The following is a 7,261-nucleotide window of genomic DNA, read 5'->3' as shown; positions in this document are numbered from 1 at the left end:
GTAGACGAGGGCGGGTGGCGCCGACAAGCCCCAAGAGCCTGCTGCGCGCGCTCGCTCCTTCGCTCACTCGCCCGCCCGACGCCCGATGCCCGACGCCCCACGACGATGACGACGAGCTCACACGAGCCCTGAGACCAGAGCCCAGCGCACAGCCCACAGACACACACCACACACCGACACGACACGACACCACACGACACGCCCGGCCCGAGCCCCACCCACACGACACGCCCCAGCCCACGGTGCCTCCTCGCTTCCCGCTGCCTGCCTCACGCTGCCCACAACCTCCCCCAGAGCCCCCACCAGCCCCCCTCTGCCTGCCCTCGAGGCACCACGGGCCCAGCCAGTGAGTGCCAGCCTTGGCCGCACACACATCTCCCCTCCTCGCTTCTTCTCCCCTCCCTCCCCTCCTGGACGGTTCCACGGGCTTCGTGCAACAGCGCCCTCACCCACCCGGGACTTCCCCTTCCACCCACCCGAGGTCCCTCCCAGCTTCTCAAATCCTGACCCACCCTGGACCTCGGACGTTCCGCCCCACCTCGCCGACTGGTCCACCCACCGTCCCTGTGCCCAGGACTGGGCCCCTCAACCCGGGCACGCAAGGGAAGTAAACCCACTGTGGATGGATGGATGGATGGATGGATGGATGGATGGATGGATGGATGGATGGATGGCATCCCAGCCCACCTGGGACACTGGGACACGCACAGCCACACCCAGCGGCACAGGCTAGCCCAAGAGGCACGCACTGCACTGCCCGTGCACTGCCTCCAGAGCGCAAGCACACACCACACCCGGACAGGCACACAAACGTGCCCCCTACCCACCCATGGGCCCACGGAAGCAGACACGTGTCAGGGCACTGCGGCTTGTGCACCCGGACAAAAAAGGAGGACCGGCTGGCTAGACGGAGCAGGCAGCACACAGACACACGCAGACACGCCCACGCACGGGAAACACACACTCACACCACTCACACACTCGCAGTCTGGCCCACCTGCCCCTACCCTCAGGCAAACACACACACACACACACACACACACACACACACGTGTGTACTGGCTGATTGAGCAAGCAAGCACGGAGGGTCGGTCCTCAGCTTACACACAGACACACACACAGACCCACACACTGGGACCCAGGTGAATTAGCAGAAGTCAGGAGGGGCAAAACACATACAACTCTCTCGCACACAGACACACAGACACACACACACACTACCACTCACACAAGGTGGGAGGCAAGTGCGGTGTTGGATGAGGGTGGAGTGTTCAGGCCAGCCTGGGCTCGGTGCAAATGGAGAGAGGCTCTCCCATCCGGTGTCCCGTGTCCCGTGTGCCCTTGCTAGCTAGCTAGCTAGCTCAGCAGGGTGGTGCTGGGGTGGCCAGCATGGTGTGCCCTGCCTTAGGGCTCCGGGAGCCTCCTGTGAGAGGGCAAGCCTGTGAGAGGACGAGGGTGGGCTCCTTGGGGGGTGTGGGGTGTGGGGTGTGGATGGGCCTGGCCTGAGCCTGGGTCGCCGGGCGGCCGTGTCCGTGGCCAAAAGGGAGAGAGAGACAGAGGGGAGTCAGTCCAAAAAGCCTACAGCACCCGGTATTCCCAGGCGGTCTCCCATCCAAGTACTAACCAGGCCCGACCCTGCTTAGCTTCCGAGATCAGGCGCGTTCAGGGTGGTATGGCCGTAGACGAGGGCAGGTGGCGCCGACAAGCCCCAAGAGCCTGCTGCGCGCGCTCGCTCCTTCGCTCACTCGCCCGCCCGACGCCCGATGCCCGACGCCCCACGACGATGACGACGAGCTCACACGAGCCCTGAGACCAGAGCCCAGCGCACAGCCCACAGACACACACCACACACCGACACGACACGACACCACACGACACGCCCGGCCCGAGCCCCACCCACACGACACGCCCCAGCCCACGGTGCCTCCTCGCTTCCCGCTGCCTGCCTCACGCTGCCCACAACCTCCCCCAGAGCCCCCACCAGCCCCCCTCTGCCTGCCCTCGAGGCACCACGGGCCCAGCCAGTGAGTGCCAGCCTTGGCCGCACACACATCTCCCCTCCTCGCTTCTTCTCCCCTCCCTCCCCTCCTGGACGGTTCCACGGGCTTCGTGCAACAGCGCCCTCACCCACCCGGGACTTCCCCTTCCACCCACCCGAGGTCCCTCCCAGCTTCTCAAATCCTGACCCACCCTGGACCTCGGACGTTCCGCCCCACCTCGCCGACTGGTCCACCCACCGTCCCTGTGCCCAGGACTGGGCCCCTCAGCCCGGGCACGCAAGGGAAGTAAACCCACTGTGGATGGATGGATGGATGGATGGATGGATGGATGGATGGATGGATGGATGGCATCCCAGCCCACCTGGGACACTGGGACACGCACAGCCACACCCAGCGGCACAGGCTAGCCCAAGAGGCACGCACTGCACTGCCCGTGCACTGCCTCCAGAGCGCAAGCACACACCACACCCGGACAGGCACACAAACGTGCCCCCTACCCACCCATGGGCCCACGGAAGCAGACACGTGTCAGGGCACTGCGGCTTGTGCACCCGGACAAAAAAGGAGGACCGGCTGGCTAGACGGAGCAGGCAGCACACAGACACACGCAGACACGCCCACGCACGGGAAACACACACTCACACCACTCACACACTCGCAGTCTGGCCCACCTGCCCCTACCCTCAGGCAAACACACACACACACACACACACACACACACACACGTGTGTACTGGCTGATTGAGCAAGCAAGCACGGAGGGTCGGTCCTCAGCTTACACACAGACACACACACAGACCCACACACTGGGACCCAGGTGAATTAGCAGAAGTCAGGAGGGGCAAAACACATACAACTCTCTCGCACACAGACACACAGACACACACACACACTACCACTCACACAAGGTGGGAGGCAAGTGCGGTGTTGGATGAGGGTGGAGTGTTCAGGCCAGCCTGGGCTCGGTGCAAATGGAGAGAGGCTCTCCCATCCGGTGTCCCGTGTCCCGTGTGCCCTTGCTAGCTAGCTAGCTAGCTCAGCAGGGTGGTGCTGGGGTGGCCAGCATGGTGTGCCCTGCCTTAGGGCTCCGGGAGCCTCCTGTGAGAGGGCAAGCCTGTGAGAGGACGAGGGTGGGCTCCTTGGGGGGTGTGGGGTGTGGGGTGTGGATGGGCCTGGCCTGAGCCTGGGTCGCCGGGCGGCCGTGTCCGTGGCCAAAAGGGAGAGAGAGACAGAGGGGAGTCAGTCCAAAAAGCCTACAGCACCCGGTATTCCCAGGCGGTCTCCCATCCAAGTACTAACCAGGCCCGACCCTGCTTAGCTTCCGAGATCAGGCGCGTTCAGGGTGGTATGGCCGTAGACGAGGGCAGGTGGCGCCGACAAGCCCCAAGAGCCTGCTGCGCGCGCTCGCTCCTTCGCTCACTCGCCCGCCCGACGCCCGATGCCCGACGCCCCACGACGATGACGACGAGCTCACACGAGCCCTGAGACCAGAGCCCAGCGCACAGCCCACAGACACACACCACACACCGACACGACACGACACCACACGACACGCCCGGCCCGAGCCCCACCCACACGACACGCCCCAGCCCACGGTGCCTCCTCGCTTCCCGCTGCCTGCCTCACGCTGCCCACAACCTCCCCCAGAGCCCCCACCAGCCCCCCTCTGCCTGCCCTCGAGGCACCACGGGCCCAGCCAGTGAGTGCCAGCCTTGGCCGCACACACATCTCCCCTCCTCGCTTCTTCTCCCCTCCCTCCCCTCCTGGACGGTTCCACGGGCTTCGTGCAACAGCGCCCTCACCCACCCGGGACTTCCCCTTCCACCCACCCGAGGTCCCTCCCAGCTTCTCAAATCCTGACCCACCCTGGACCTCGGACGTTCCGCCCCACCTCGCCGACTGGTCCACCCACCGTCCCTGTGCCCAGGACTGGGCCCCTCAGCCCGGGCACGCAAGGGAAGTAAACCCACTGTGGATGGATGGATGGATGGATGGATGGATGGATGGATGGATGGATGGCATCCCAGCCCACCTGGGACACTGGGACACGCACAGCCACACCCAGCGGCACAGGCTAGCCCAAGAGGCACGCACTGCACTGCCCGTGCACTGCCTCCAGAGCGCAAGCACACACCACACCCGGACAGGCACACAAACGTGCCCCCTACCCACCCATGGGCCCACGGAAGCAGACACGTGTCAGGGCACTGCGGCTTGTGCACCCGGACAAAAAAGGAGGACCGGCTGGCTAGACGGAGCAGGCAGCACACAGACACACGCAGACACGCCCACGCACGGGAAACACACACTCACACCACTCACACACTCGCAGTCTGGCCCACCTGCCCCTACCCTCAGGCAAACACACACACACACACACACACACACACACACACACACACACACACACGTGTGTACTGGCTGATTGAGCAAGCAAGCACGGAGGGTCGGTCCTCAGCTTACACACAGACACACACACAGACCCACACACTGGGACCCAGGTGAATTAGCAGAAGTCAGGAGGGGCAAAACACATACAACTCTCTCGCACACAGACACACAGACACACACACACACTACCACTCACACAAGGTGGGAGGCAAGTGCGGTGTTGGATGAGGGTGGAGTGTTCAGGCCAGCCTGGGCTCGGTGCAAATGGAGAGAGGCTCTCCCATCCGGTGTCCCGTGTCCCGTGTGCCCTTGCTAGCTAGCTAGCTAGCTCAGCAGGGTGGTGCTGGGGTGGCCAGCATGGTGTGCCCTGCCTTAGGGCTCCGGGAGCCTCCTGTGAGAGGGCAAGCCTGTGAGAGGACGAGGGTGGGCTCCTTGGGGGGTGTGGGGTGTGGGGTGTGGGGTGTGGATGGGCCTGGCCTGAGCCTGGGTCGCCGGGCGGCCGTGTCCGTGGCCAAAAGGGAGAGAGAGACAGAGGGGAGTCCAAAAAGCCTACAGCACCCGGTATTCCCAGGCGGTCTCCCATCCAAGTACTAACCAGGCCCGACCCTGCTTAGCTTCCGAGATCAGACGAGATCGGGCGCGTTCAGGGTGGTATGGCCGTAGACGAGGGCGGGTGGCGCCGACAAGCCCCAAGAGCCTGCTGCGCGCGCTCGCTCCTTCGCTCACTCGCCCGCCCGACGCCCGATGCCCGACGCCCGACGCCCCACGACGACGACGAGCTCACAGGAGCCCTGAGACCAGAGCCCAGCGCACAGCCCACAGACACACACCACACACCGACACGACACGACACGCCCGGCCCGAGCCCCACCCACACGACACGCCCCAGCCCACGCTGCCCACAACCTCCCCCAGAGCCCCCACCAGCCCCCCTCTGCCTGCCCTCGAGGCACCACGGGCCCAGCCAGTGAGTGCCAGCCTTGGCCGCACACACATCTCCCCTCCTCGCTTCTTCTCCCCTCCCTCCCCTCCTGGACGGATCCACGGGCTTCGTGCAACAGCGCCCTCACCCACCCGGGACTTCCCCTTCCACCCACCCGAGGTCCCTCCCAGCTTCTCAAATCCTGACCCACCCTGGACCTCGGACGTTCCGCCCCACCTCGCCGACTGGTCACCCACCTACCCACCCACCGTCCCTGTCTGTGCCCAGGACTGGGCCCCTCAGCCCGGGCACACAAGGGAAGTAAACCCACTGTGGATGGATGGATGGATGGATGGATGGATGGATGGATGGATGGATGGCATCCCAGCCCACCTGGGACACTGGGACACGCACAGCCACACCCAGCGGCACAGGCTAGCCCAAGAGGCACGCACTGCACTGCCCGTGCACTGCCTCCAGAGCGCAAGCACACACCACACCCGGACAGGCACACAAACGTGCCCCCTACCCACCCATGGGCCCACGGAAGCAGACACGTGTCAGGGCACTGCGGCTTGTGCACCCGGACAAAAAAGGAGGACCGGCTGGCTAGACGGAGCAGGCAGCACACAGACACACGCAGACACGCCCACGCACGGGAAACACACACTCACACCACTCACACACTCGCAGTCTGGCCCACCTGCCCCTACCCTCAGGCAAACACACACACACACACACACACACACACACACACACACACACACGTGTGTACTGGCTGATTGAGCAAGCAAGCACGGAGGGTCGGTCCTCAGCTTACACACAGACACACACACAGACCCACACACTGGGACCCAGGTGAATTAGCAGAAGTCAGGAGGGGCAAAACACATACAACTCTCTCGCACACAGACACACACACACACTACCACTCACACAAGGTGGGAGGCAAGTGCGGTGTTGGATGAGGGTGGAGTGTTCAGGCCAGCCTGGGCTCGGTGCAAATGGAGAGAGGCTCTCCCATCCGGTGTCCCGTGTCCCGTGTGCCCTTGCTAGCTAGCTAGCTAGCTCAGCAGGGTGGTGCTGGGGTGGCCAGCATGGTGTGCCCTGCCTTAGGGCTCCGGGAGCCTCCTGTGAGAGGGCAAGCCTGTGAGAGGACGAGGGTGGGCTCCTTGGGGGGTGTGGGGTGTGGGGTGTGGGGTGTGGATGGGCCTGGCCTGAGCCTGGGTCGCCGGGCGGCCGTGTCCGTGGCCAAAAGGGAGAGAGAGACAGAGGGGAGTCCAAAAAGCCTACAGCACCCGGTATTCCCAGGCGGTCTCCCATCCAAGTACTAACCAGGCCCGACCCTGCTTAGCTTCCGAGATCAGACGAGATCGGGCGCGTTCAGGGTGGTATGGCCGTAGACGAGGGCGGGTGGCGCCGACAAGCCCCAAGAGCCTGCTGCGCGCGCTCGCTCCTTCGCTCACTCGCCCGCCCGACGCCCGATGCCCGACGCCCGACGCCCCACGACGACGACGAGCTCACACGAGCCCTGAGACCAGAGCCCAGCGCACAGCCCACAGACACACACCACACACCGACACGACACGACACGCCCGGCCCGAGCCCCACCCACACGACACGCCCCAGCCCACGCTGCCCACAACCTCCCCCAGAGCCCCCACCAGCCCCCCTCTGCCTGCCCTCGAGGCACCACGGGCCCAGCCAGTGAGTGCCAGCCTTGGCCGCACACACATCTCCCCTCCTCGCTTCTTCTCCCCTCCCTCCCCTCCTGGACGGATCCACGGGCTTCGTGCAACAGCGCCCTCACCCACCCGGGACTTCCCCTTCCACCCACCCGAGGTCCCTCCCAGCTTCTCAAATCCTGACCCACCCTGGACCTCGGACGTTCCGCCCCACCTCGCCGACTGGTCACCCACCTACCCACCCACCGTCCCTGTCTGTGCCCA

The 7,261-nt window shown here is 64.9% G+C and overlaps 3 non-coding genes and 2 pseudogenes across 3 annotated transcripts in view; all 5 read right to left on the bottom strand.

The window, feature by feature from the left end:
* The window catches only part of LOC147002274 (5S ribosomal RNA), a 119-nt gene extending 113 nt beyond the window's left edge, over window positions 1-6 (bottom strand). Inside the window, exon 1 of the ribosomal RNA XR_015048801.1 lies at window positions 1-6. This exon is cut by the window's left edge and continues 113 nt beyond it. This is a non-coding gene — a ribosomal RNA (5S ribosomal RNA).
* Window positions 7-1,575: 1,569 nt separating this feature from the next.
* LOC147002273 (5S ribosomal RNA) lies at window positions 1,576-1,684 on the bottom strand (annotated as a pseudogene).
* A 1,565-nt stretch (window positions 1,685-3,249) lies between these two features.
* Window positions 3,250-3,358, bottom strand: LOC147002272 (5S ribosomal RNA; annotated as a pseudogene).
* Window positions 3,359-4,936: 1,578 nt separating this feature from the next.
* Window positions 4,937-5,055, bottom strand: LOC147002271 (5S ribosomal RNA). The gene has a single exon (XR_015048800.1). It is a non-coding gene; the product is annotated as a 5S ribosomal RNA (ribosomal RNA).
* A 1,543-nt stretch (window positions 5,056-6,598) lies between these two features.
* Window positions 6,599-6,717, bottom strand: LOC147002270 (5S ribosomal RNA). The gene has a single exon (XR_015048799.1). It is a non-coding gene; the product is annotated as a 5S ribosomal RNA (ribosomal RNA).
* Between the last annotated feature and the right edge of the window lie 544 nt (window positions 6,718-7,261).

The sequence above is a fragment of the Mus caroli genome, unplaced genomic scaffold (genome assembly GCF_978045245.1).
Source record: "Mus caroli unplaced genomic scaffold, Mus_caroli_1 scaffold_10, whole genome shotgun sequence".
NCBI classification, from domain to species: Eukaryota; Metazoa; Chordata; class Mammalia; order Rodentia; family Muridae; genus Mus; species Mus caroli.
Note: the sequence above shows the minus strand (reverse complement) of the source record. Positions and strands in the feature narration are given on the sequence as shown.